The sequence below is a fragment of the Balaenoptera borealis genome (genome assembly GCF_965194805.1).
Source record: "Balaenoptera borealis genome assembly, chromosome: 10".
Lineage (NCBI taxonomy): Eukaryota > Metazoa > Chordata > Mammalia > Artiodactyla > Balaenopteridae > Balaenoptera > Balaenoptera borealis.
In genome coordinates, this window is record NC_138874.1 from 6,396,352 (window position 1) to 6,409,830 (window position 13,479).

Sequence of the window (13,479 nt, forward strand, 5' to 3'; positions counted from 1 at the left end):
AATACTCTGGCAGCAGCACATTCAGTCATTTGAGCTGAAAGACTGGTGATAATGTATGGTGTGGAGGGTATTTACAGCTTCCACTGCAATTACTATATCTCAATCTGAATTCCTATTAATCAAAAAATTTATTTTATCTCTTTCTATAGTACTAGCTGAAGAAATTATACATCTCTTATGCTTAGCTGTTAGTGTATGCCGGTTTATATCTTACTCACTACATTTTTTTTTCTTTTTTTTTTTTTGCCTTTTGGCCACACTGCGTGGCTTGTGGAATCTTAGTTCCCCAACCAAGGATTGAACCCATACCCTTGGCAGTGAAAGCATGGAGTCCTAACCACTGGACCACCAGGGAATTCCCACTACCATTTTTACATACTGTAAAAAAATCTTCAAAGGGAATTTTTCCTTGCTTAATAAATTTCCACTTTTCAGAAAATTCATCGTAAAATTTACACTTGCATTTTGGCGTTTTAGCATTCACATGTACACAAATAAAAAACAGATAATAGCAACCACTGCAAAAATTGAAATGATTGAACTTGATAATCCTATGACACATTAATGTGTCTGTCATTCACACGTCTGAACTCACAACTAACCACAAACGGGTTGAACCACTGAAAGCACTGTGAATTTGCAATAGTGGCATCAGCCTTAGCTTTCAAATTTTTTGTTAAGAGTATAAGACCTTTTGTGTACTGATAATCAGCAGCACTTAGGAGATATAATTGATTAGTATTTTATAATTTTGTATTAATTGGACCACATCCTTAGTTTGCGGGGGGAGTTCGAAACAGATATTCCTTTCCCCTCTTTCATTAAACACTGGGCCATTGGTCTCCAGGGATGGGCCCTCATATCTTATATCACTGGGTCTGGGATCAAACTGTGACAACAGCACGGTGGAGAACAGCAGAGGATTTTGCAACAACATAACATTTGTGGGGAGCCATGGTCTCTGTAGGGTGGGTGCCCTCAAACTGATCATCACTAGGTCCTTCCAATGTAAGGATGCCTAGCCAGGTAGCATCCTGCTACCTAATGAGACAGGCTAGTATGTCTTTTGCATACAAGGAAAATAAGGGAGAATATTGGAGCAGCCCCTACCTACAGATCAAGCTCGCCAGGTGAGGGTGGGAGGGTAACTGTTCCCATCCCTTTAGGGAACCTTTGCTCAGTATGATAGCCAATTACCCTAAGCACCCCTGGAGACCGCATCCAGACTAGGTGCATCACAACACATAGGGACCAAGTGGGGACCTCTTTGCTCAGACTACATCACCCTAAGCTCAGGGTGGGCTCAGCTTTCTGAGCTCTGACACAATTGGACTGGATAACGAGAAAAACCCAACAGATACAACACTACGCAGTGGCCGCTAAAGCACAAGTATGTCAACAGCCAGCAGAGCCTTCCCAAGCATTATTTGCTGTCAGTTGGATCCAGTTCATAAGCCAAAAGCCATCTGGAGACATGTCATCCTCATCTGTCACTGAACCACCCTGCTCAATGCACCAATTGTTTTAAGACGTACCTGGGATTTGTTTTAATCAGGTATGATAAAATGATAGACATGGAGACAACTGCCTTTGAAAGAAGACTTCATGACTTATAATGTTCAAGAGGAGGGGACACACCACACCACGCAGGGCCACATGGGGAAACACCAGTCAAGAGACAGAAGACATGAAGAGAAATCATGAACAAAAAGCCTCTCTTACTACAGTGGTGGTGATAAACTATAGTAACCTAACTATACTATGTTAGGTGGGGAAGTGCCCTATTGGGAGGCAAAACACAGATGGTGGGGTTTTTATGCACCTGTGGAAACACAGGGATGGTATGTATGCCAACATCTTTAGCCATTAACTTGGCCCATGATTTCAAGATGCTAAACCACCAATTACAAAATATCAAAAATGACTATTACATTAATACATCATACTAACAGAATAAACTCATATTGTTATCTCATTTAATAATATATGATTATCTCAATAGATGCAGGAAAGCATTCAACAAAATCCAGCACCCTTTCATGATACAAGACAGAACAAACTAGGAATAGAATGGAATTGCCTCAACCTAATAAATGCCATTTTTGAAAAACCCACAGCTAACATCATATTTGATGATGGAAGATTGAATGCTTTCCTCCTAAGATCAGGAACAAGACAAAGATGTTTAAAACAAAATCTTCCAATTCAGAAAACCTCTCCACATAGGTAGAAGGAAAGAAAAATCATTTCCTAGGCCCAACATGATGCATTGATTTGTTTCACTTGGTGTGCTTGCCCAGCATGGTGTGAAACTGCCACTCTCTGCCATACCCCTTTTCTTTCAAAGGGCACATCATGACCAAATCAGGTGTCTTTTCCCCAAGGAGCTCCACAGCTACTCCATCCAGAGTACAGCATATGGTAGCCTTTTAGTTGCACAACAGGTCTCTCCCCAATAGGTTTATAGAAGAATGAGGAGAAAGTAAGAACATGCATTCCCAAGTTAGAGGACCTATCTGCATGGGAACTGTGGAGGAAACGGAACAAGTAGGAGACTGATGCAAAATACCAACAATCTGTAACGATCTGCCGCCAGATGGAAAATGAGAAATTTCTGAGGAAACTGCAGAATAAGTAGCACCAGACTTTATTAGAACAGGCAGAGATTAGCCTGAGGGAAAGTTACTGACACATATGGTTCACCAGTTCCCACCTCTGAGATTCTCACAATCTGCCCATTTTGAGCCATTTGCCAAGTATTCCCTGGCTGAAGGTTTTGTTCTTCTAGGTCCTGCTGATTCTCCTGTCCCTGCAATCCCTGCCTCCTCCAGAGTCTCTCTCTACAGTCCCCTCTTCCGGATCCCTTCACAGGCTGACTACAGTAGGGAGTATTCCCTTTAGTAAGGAGTTCTAACTGAGCAGCCAACACAGAAATCTTTAATTTCTTTTTTTTCACTTTCTCTAGATTATCCCCAAAGTGAGTAGCTGCTGCTCAGATTTGACTAACAGTCTGTCCTTGCCATCCTCCCACTTTTCCTTAATTTGGATTTGGACAGTTGGCTAGAGAGTCAAAACAAACGTTGCTAAAACCAGAGCATATTTTGACCTGACCCCAGGTTCACACCAGGGAATTTTGAGAAAGCCTCAACAAACCACTGACGGAAATCAGTGGGGGGACTCACATGTCTTCTGGGTACACTGCTGCAACATCTCCCAGCTCAACTTCAGTGGAAAGGCTTCAAGTACAGCTGTTAGCAACCCTTCTCAAAGAGTTCGTAACTTCCTTAGTTACTCCGTAGTTATGAGGGGTGAAGTGGCAGACAGTCAGCTTCCCCTGGCCACCACACCCCTTTATGTAGTCATCTTCCAGACCCTAATGCGACTGCTCTATCAAAGGAGCAAAATCTGCTAATTACAGAATTCCACGCAGCTGCTGGTTGCTGAATTCTATGCAATAATCAGTATACATTCCCATGTGTGGGCTGTAAATTGAAAACACGCTGAGGTGTACGTCTGCAAAGTTCTGGGGCATGGGGAAAAGAAGCCTTTAAGTGGTAACATCAGCTGGTGAGAAAGGCACTTGAATTACCCAGGAGCCCTGGGTGGCTTCTCAATGGCATCAGCTGTGCTGGTGATCCAAATAGGACGGGCTGGTTTCCTTCACGTTGAGACAAGAAAAATATGAATCATGTGGGCACTTTGGTTTCCCTTCCTGTGTTTACATTAATTAGTTGAACACCTTGTTTGCCTTTTTTCCAAGTGACTAGTACAGCTAGTCTCCATATGTTGCCTTCCTATGCAGACTCTTTTATCCAAGCTCTTAATCTTTCCATGATTCTCCCTTTATCATTTGCACCTTCCTAGCTATGTGTGGATAATAAGGGACTACTGAAGGGGTCCCTTGGCTTGAAGACAAAGAAAAGAATTTTAGTATTGAATAAGCATAAAACCAGAATGTGATGTGCATTACAGGCAATCTGCTGAGAGATTGCAAAGACAGAGAGAAATCTCACCCTTTTATAAAGCCAAGCAAGTACAACTCATTACATACATGTTCTCAAGATAAACAATAACTAGTCCTTAAGTAAGAGGACTTGACAGTACCATTTATTGCGCATAGTTCACCCAAAATTCGTCTGGTAATTGGGATGACCATCTGTGTTAATTGTCTTTATAAAAGGAAAAACAAGCTTCTCATATCTTTATGACAGGAGGCAGTTTTGCAACTTGGAGCAAGGCACCCATTGAAGTTAGGCTCCCACCCTCCCCCAGAACTGGGAAAAAGGAGTGCTACCTCCCTGGAAGTATTTCAGAGATGGCTCTGAGGCTCCTTGAGAAAGATACTGTAGGGGTGTAAAACTGCCAAGAGGTTTTTTTAAAGGTTCATATTCATCTCAAAGGGATAAAGAATTTACAAGTTTACAAAAGAAAACGCTCTACGAAAAAGAAGGGGGGATGTCTCTTCCATTATTTTTAACAGAGAATAATAATCCTCTTATTTTTCATTTCTATTTGCCCTTATACCACTCTCACCACTTCTAGTTAATATTGTACTGAAGGTCTTACGGCAATTAGGAAAGAAGATGCAACAAAAGGCATACAGATGGGAAATAAAGAGGTAATGCTATTGCTATATGCAGATGGCATGACCTTGTATATAGAAAATGCTTAGAAACCCACTGAAAAATATTAGAATAAATGAGTTCAGCAAAGTTACAGGACACAAGATCAATATATATATATCAATTGATCTTGTATACACTAGCAATGAGCAATCCAAAAACAAAATTAAGAAAACAAACTCATTTGCAATAGCATCAAAAGAAAACAATTCTTAGGAGTGAATTTAACAAAAGGAGTGTAACATTTCTACAAAGAAAACTGAAAGACCTGTACAAGGCTTGCCTGATGAAAAGTTCACTGAAGGATTTTTAAAGATCTAAATAAATGGAAAATCGGCAAGACGGCAAAAATAAGATTCCAGCCCTCTCTCTCCCTAGAAACACCAATTTAACAACAATCCATGGATGAAAACCAATATATGTAATACATTATGGAAGTCCCAGAAGGACAAGAGAAAAAGAGCAGAAATATACTTGCATGTCAAAAGGTGAAAAATAAATCTGAAAAAATTCAGGGGAATTTTACCTTAGTGAAATTTCTAGGGGTTCAGTGGTGTGGAGCATGTCAAGATATCCCTTCTATACATGCTTAAACTGTTAGTGGCAGATATATGGATGCTGTTTGGAGCCTTTGGTAAGCTCACTTCTTGTGAGCCAATTCCTTAAAATCAATCAATCAATTAATCCATCTCTCTGGAGTTTATGCATATTTAATTTAAGTATGCCTATTTTAAAAGAGGATGGGGTCATTTAATTTTCTTCTACGTTTATAGGCAATTATACCTCTATCATTAAATTACACATCAATATCAGTTAGGGTCACTTTATTTGAAAGTAACTCTAACAGTCAAGAAACCGTTAAATAAATGTGCATGCACTCATGTAATTCCATATATGTGATCTTATAAAATCCACTTGGAATGAAGATACCTCAGACTCCTCAGCTTCTGTTCTATAGATAGCAGAGACGGTGAAGTTACATTGAAGGGCTGCAGTTAATAGAGGGAGGCAGAATTGAAGAAAATGAAAAAAATTTTTTTGCTCTCAAGCATCAGACTGATAAGAAGAAAGTGTGGAAGGAAGATGAATAAAACAAAGCTCAGCACATACTCTCTGCACTTTGGTTCCCAGTGGAAACTATTATTACATCCTGCTCTTTTCAAAAGAATAAAAGTTCAAGTCTTCTTGATATAAGATACCTACTCCCTGATCTGTCTCTATCTCATACCAAACACCCAAATGTCTACTCAATCTTACTCATTACGCCTCTTGCCTTTCTCTTATTTACAGCCCTTCCACACCACCATTTCCTCATACTAGGCATTCATCACTTCTCATCTAAACTATTATAAAGGACTCCTTCCTAGTTTCCCTTCCTCACCTGAACTTCAATTCATCCTGTATATTCAATTTTTAAAAATCTCTTTTTTACTAAATAAAACACACATACAGAAAACTGTACAAATATACAGCATAAATAAATGTTATTAGGCAAACATCCTAGTAATCACCACTAGGTCAAGAAATAGAACCTTACCAGCCACCCTAAAAATCTTTCCCTTGCCCAATTTACCTCTCCCCATAGTAATACCATCTTGAATTTTAGAGTCATTCTTTGTTTCTTTACAGCATGTGTTATCTCTAAGTGTGCATCTCTAGAATTATAGTTTAGTCTTTCCCATTTAAAAAAGCAAAAAAATAAGAACTGATTATGGCTTTCAATTTTTTTTCTTACAGATTTCCTTCTATATCTTTCTGTTCTTTTCAATTTGGCTTTGAAAAACCTGGGGCATGTGACATGGTGCAGTCCAGATTTTGCTGCTTACACATTCATGGTGCAGTCACTGTGTTCCTTTGTGTTTCCTCTGTATTCCATGCAAACTGGCTGCTGGATTGACAGGCCTAATCATGCTGAGGGTGATCCCTTTAGCAAGACCATATGCAGTGTGTGTTCTTTCACCATGAGGCATATAATTAACTAGTAGTCTCTCTTTGTGATGTAACAACTGATGATGCCATTAATTCACTGGAGGAGGCAAAATAATGATGTCTTAATTCTATCATTACATTTTTATAAACAGACTTTAAGTTTAGAATAATTTTATAGAAAAGAGAAGATAGTACAGCGAGTCCCCATATAACTCACACTATCTAGCTCCCAATATTATTAACATTTTATATCAGTATGGCATATTTGTTACAATTAATGAACCAATATTGATCAATTACTATTAACTAACATCTACACTTTACTCAGATTTCCTTGGTTTTCATCTAATGTCGTCTTCTGTTCCAGGACCCCACCCAGAGTATCACATTACATTTGGTTGTCATGTCAACTTAAGCATTTCTTGGCTCTGACAGTTTCTCAGACTTTCCTTGTTTTGTACGAACTTCACAGTTTTAAGATGTACTGGTCAGGTGCTTTTCAGTATGCCTCTTAGCTGAAATTTGAAATTTTTCTTAAGATTAAACTGTGGTTGTGGGATTTGGGGAGGAAAAGCACATAATGTGCCACTTTCATCACATCAGACCAGAGGTACACACCATCAACATGACTTACCACTGCTGATACTGACCTTGATCACTTGTCCAGTTTCTCCATGGTTGTTATATTTTTTATTTATTTATTTTGGCCGTGTTGGGTCTTCGTTTCTATGCGAGGGCTTTCTCTAGTTGTGGCAAGCGGAGGCCACTCTTCATCGCGGTGCGCGGGCCTTTCACTGTCACGGCCTCTCTTGTTGCAGGGCACAGGCTCCAGACGCCCAAGCTCAGTAGCTGTGGCTCACGGGCCTAGTTGCTCCGCGGCACGTGGGATCTTCCCAGACAAGGGCTCGAACCCGTGTCCCCTGCATTGGCAGGCATATTCTCAACCACTGCGCCACCAGGGAAGCCCCCATGGTTGTTATATTTTTATGTCCTTCTTTCCATACGGTACACTTTAGAAGTAACCATGCACAGCCACAGGAATGGGGAGTTATGCTCTTCTTCCTTGGTGGCAATCTACATAAACTATTTGGAATTTTACATAGGAGCTCTATTCTCCCCCATTTATTCAATAATTTGTATCAGTATGATTGGCTCCTGTGGTCCTTTGACATATCCTCATCAAGGTGGTATTTTTTTGTTTGAGCACTTCCTTAATTCTGGTACTATAAGATGCTCCAGGCTTCGTCTATTTATTTCCTGCCCAAGTCCTACAATCAGCAACTTCTCCAAGAAGCCCTGGTTCCTTTTATGGGAATATGGTTTTAGAAACCAAGATCTGGGCACTGCATGTACATACTGCTATTAGGGTTTTGGTGTTTTTATAGTCTCTCACATGACAGAGCAAGGGAATATTTTGTGTATACTAACGTGTATATAAGCCTATTTATATAATTCTCATATATAACCATATGTATCTATATTAAACAAACATGAGTTCATACTGATGATTCCAACTCTAATCCAGAGTACCACATGGATCATTCCAGCCTCTTCTTGCTGATATGCAACATTCCAATGCAATAGTGATAAACCTGGCTCCCTCATCTACCATCCACTTACTTAACTGTTCCATTCCAGTATAAATCAGAATTGATAACCTGTACCCCATGGAAAACAACTTTATCACCTAGAGTACTTATGTGCAGTTTCTTTTGTCTTGAGGCTAACAGTCTCATTTCCAAAGTTACTTAGCAACTTTTCCACCCACCTCCTTCAGGGAAGTTGATACATAGATTCTCTTGTCATAGTCTGCAATACTTCCTGGTATTCCTTGAACTCAATGATTTTTAAATTTGCCTACATTAAGGCTCCCTATTTGTGCTGTAAACTTCTGTGGGTTTGGACAAATGCATAATGTCATGTATCTATCACTATGGTATCACACAGAATAATAAATAGCTTCACCAATCAGGAAAAAATATTCTGTGCTTCATCTATTTAACCCTCCCAACCTCCCCCTAAAGGTCTTGCAAATACTGATCTTTTTACTATCTCTATAGTTTTGCCTCTTCCAAGGTCATATAATATGAATCATACATTGTACAGCCCTTTCAGACGGGCTTCTTTCACTAAGCAATATGCATTTAAGATTCCTCCATGACTTTTAGTGACTTAACACCTTGCTTCTTATCAATGAATAATATTCCATAGTATAGATGTACCACAGTTTGCTTATCCATTCACCTACTGAAGCCTATCGTGGTTACTTCCAATTTTGGAAATAAACCTGCTATAAATATTCATATGCAGGCTTCTGTGTGAATCTAAATTTTCAAATAAGTTGAGTAATTACCCAGGAGAGCAATGGCTGAATTGTACGATAAGACTATGTTTACTTCTGTAAGACATTGCCAAAGTTTGCAAATATCTTCAACCTCAATTTACAGTAAGAAATAAATACATTTAAATTCATGAACCAATACAAACATTCGTTCAACATTTTTTTTTAAAGATTTATTTATTTTGGCTGCATAGGGTCTTAGTTGCGGCACGCGGGATCTTCGTTGAGGCACGCAGGATCTTAGGTTTCAGCGTGCGGGCTCTTCATTGCAATGCACGGGTTTTCTCTAGTTGTGGCGAGCAGCCTCCAGGGCGCATGGGCTCTGTAGATGTGGTGCGCGAGGTTCCAGAGCGCGTGGGCTCTGCTGTTTGCGGCACGCAGCCTCTCTAGTTGAGGCGTACGAGCTCAGTAGTTGCGGCACGCAGGCTTAGTTGCCCCGCGGCATGTGGGATCTCTGTTCCCTAACCAGGGATTGAACCCGTGTCCCCTGCACTGGAAGGCAGATTCTTTACCACTGGACCACCAGGGAAGCCCCTCACTCACTGAATATTAACAATGTGCCAGTTTTAGGCACTGGATTCATAGTAGTGTGTAAAATAGATAAAACTCCCAGTTCTGATGGAGTTTATATTTTAGTGAGGGACTATAAAATAATAAAGAGACTAAGTAAAATATTTTGTATGCTAAATGATACCCTGGCAAAAAACTAAAGTATTAAAGTGGGATAAAGAGTTTACAGAAAACGAAAAACTATGGCAACAATAAAAAAATCAGGAGTTGGGGTGGAGATGGAAGGATGAAAAGGCAGAGTGCGGAAGACTTTTAGGGCAGTGAAAATACTCAGTATACCATAATGACGGATAAATGTCATCAATACATTTGCCCAAACCATAGGATGTACAATACCAAGAGTGAACTGCAATGTAAACGATGGACTTTTACGATGTGTCAATGTAGGCTCATCAATTATAACATACACACCACTCTGGTGCGGGATGTCGGTAACAGGGGAGGCTGTGCGTGTGTGGGAAATGGGAACTCTCTGTACCTTCCCCTCAATTTTGCTATGAACCTGAAACCGCTCTAAAAAGATGGTCTCAGTTTTTTTAAGAAAAAGCTGCCAGAAGACTGATTCAATCTTTAGTACACACATGTACTAGTCTACTAAGGCTGCTGCCTTAGTCATTCAGGCTGCTATAACAAAATACCACAGACTAGATAGCTTATAAACAACAGAAATTTATTTTGCACAGCTCTGGAGGCTGGGAAGTCCAAGATTAATGCATAAGTATGGTTGCATTCTGATGAGAACTGTCTTCCTGGTTAATAGACAGCAATTTCTCGCTGTGTCTTCACATGGTGGAAAGGCTGGGGATCCCATTCATGAGGGCTCCACTCTCCAGACATAATCACTTCCCAAATGCCCCACCTTCTAATGCCCTCACACTGGAGATTAGATTTCAACATATGAATTAGGGTGGTGGGACACAAACGTTCAGCTGCCGTAACAAAATACCACCACAGACTAGGTGACTCAACTGAAATTTATTTGGCTCAGTTTTGGAAGCTGGAAGTCCAAGGTCAAGGTGTTGGTAGATTTGTTTTCTCCTGAGGCCTCTTTCCTTGGCTTGCAAATGGCCTTCTCGCTGTGTCCCTGCATGGCCTTTTCTTTGTGCAATGATCGTCCCTGGGTCTCCTCCTTTTAAGGACTCCAGTCATGTTGGATTAGGGCCCCACCCTTATGACCTCATTTAACTTTCTCTCTTTAAGGGCTCTACCTCCAAAACAGTCACATTAGGATGGATCTGGGGGAAAACCACTTCGGTCCAGATAACATATAACTGACTATAAATATTTTTCATAAAACAGTACTAACCTATATCTATAATGAATTCTGATATTATGTTTTACTTCTTTAAAAATATTACCTCTGATTCCCTGATTTCACAGTTCCTTCATAGGCCAATGTGGCTGCTTTGTAATGTGTTACCTAGGCGAGGCTGAATTACATTTCCCAGAATTCCTTTTCCTGTATGTTTCCCATGGGGTGGACCATAAAAGAGATTCTTGTGCAAGACTTGGAGGGCATAAATGATGTAACGGCCATTTTGTATCTCACACATGCGATTGCTGATCTACTGACCACCTCATTGGCATGAGACACCTCTAGGACTATGTTCCACATGGATCCTTCAGCTCCTCCGATGCACACACCAGGTATGTGTGATTACCTCAGTGACTAAGGGACCAAGCTTCTGTAGGACACCACACCATCAAGGTCAGAGGCAATGAGAACTGACTCCAGTTTTAACCCATCCTCGTCGGCGCTACTCATGGTTGTGAGTTCTCATTTGTTTTTGCTCTCTTCCACATCACATCCACCTTCCTTTCCTTGTTGTCTGCCTTGTGGACTTCAAGTGCCTTCATCAGACATGAAGACAACAACCTTACAGAGACTGCTTAACCAGTTCCCACAGCTGTAGAAAGCCAAAGCCCTGTAATAAATCCCTTTAGACATACACACTCTTCTTATGGTTCTATGTCTCTAATTAAATCCTTCCTGAATCATAAATTTGTACCAAATTGGGTCTGGCTTTTCTGAACTGGGTCTGGTTTTTCTTAATTAGATTGTTATCTGACTAGAGTCAGATTTAAAGCCATTAAAGATCCTGTTTCAGTTGTAAAGGGGCACTGATAGTCCATGACATGCAGTGGCAATGCAGACACTCAAATTATTACCTTTAGATACCTGTAATCCAGTGCCTATAGAAAGCAAGGCTCTGGGAAATCAAGTATTTTCTCCCCTAGATACTTTAGTGAGCACAAGGAGTATAATGGAACTGGTTGTTACTTCTAAATGTGCTGGAGAACTTTGGGGAAAGAAGATGAGAAGCTCAGGGATTTAAATTCCCAGCTCAAGATCCACAAAGGGACCTTAAAGCTTCAATGATAATCTTGAAAGCACCTCATCCCCTAAAGCTGAAGGGCTGAGATTTATGAAAGGAAACCCAGTGACAAATCTGTTGGGTAGCTTAATTACTATGTAAACTGAATTTCCAACCTCACACGGCCTCATCAAAAGTTAGGGCACTGACTGGTAGGGAGTAGAATCCTGAAAACTGGGATGGGGAGATGCTGAGATCCTCAATGCCTACAAATGCTTTCAGTATATCTGTTAACCCCATGCCCCACCCCCAATCCACAGCTATGGCCTCATGAGGAGTTCCCTATGACCAAATGACTGAGAAAGAAAAAACCTCAGGCTTGGGTTAGACGATTCTGCACGGTATGCAGCCCCACTCTGAGATGGTCCTGAAAGTCAGTGGTAAAAGGAAATCATCCAAAGGGGCAGAAATTTGAGCAGTGCACCTGGTTTATTTTGCCTGGAAGGAGAGATGGCCAAAGTTATGGGTCTACACTTATTTATGTACAGTGACTAATGGTTTAGCTAAATGGTCAAGGACTAAGAAGGGGTACATTGGAAAATCTTTGAAAAGGAGTTCTCGGGAAGAGGTGCATGCCCAGACCTTTCCAAATGGGCAGAGTGAAGGTATTTGTGTACCATGTGAATGCTCACCGAAGAGTAACCTCACTGGAGGACTGAATAATTAAGTGAAGGACACATTCTGTGGATGTCAATCTCCTTCTGTCAGTCCAGCCCTTTTCCCAGCCACTTCTGGCATTGCCAAGTGGGCTCATGAATGAAGTGGCCACAGCAGCAGTGAAGGAGATTATGCATGGGCTCAGCAAAATGGACTTACTCTCGTCAAGGCCGATCTGGCTAAAGTCACTGTTAAGTGCCTAATCTGCCAGCAGTAGAAACCACTAATTACCAACTAACTTGGCACCACTTCCTGGACGGATCAGTTTAGCTACTTGTTATCAGGGTGACTGCATTAGATCATTCCCATCACAAAACAGACAGTATTTTGTACCTACCGTCAAAAGATTTGGAGTACGTGGATTTGCCTTCCCTGCCTGCAATGCATCTGTCAAAACCAACATCAAGAGATTTACAGAATGCCTCATCCACCAGCATGGTATTCCTTGCAGCCTTGGTTTGGATTCCAGGAGGCATGAGAGGAGGCTGCTCAAGCCCCCACAGTGAAAGACTCTCTGAGGGCACGAATGGAAGTACCTGTTGATTTCAATTTGGATTGACTCTTGAGCCTGCTTTTGGAGGAGGCCCTATACAAGTTGGGCCAATTTGAAAGTAATAGCATCAGTGAGATTAAAAAAAAATTGTTAAGTGGGGAAATATGTTGCCTACAGAACCCGAAAAGGACTAAAGGACATTATCTGTATTAACACTGTGTGTGTTAAGAACAGACAATGAAAAAAAAAAAAAAAAAAAACAGTCAATAGCTGTTTCTTGACGGTGTCAGGGATGGAGCAGCCCTTGGTTTACAAATAATTTTCAGGAACTTAACTGACAGGGTAGATATTTGCGTTATGTGTGGTGAAATAACTTATACCTCTTTTTGTGAGTTCTTTTGTGGGTATTTATATGTCCCAAATGCATTTGTGAAATGAATTTCCTCAGAGGAGGATGCCATCAATGTAATGTCATACCTGTGCTCCTGGAGA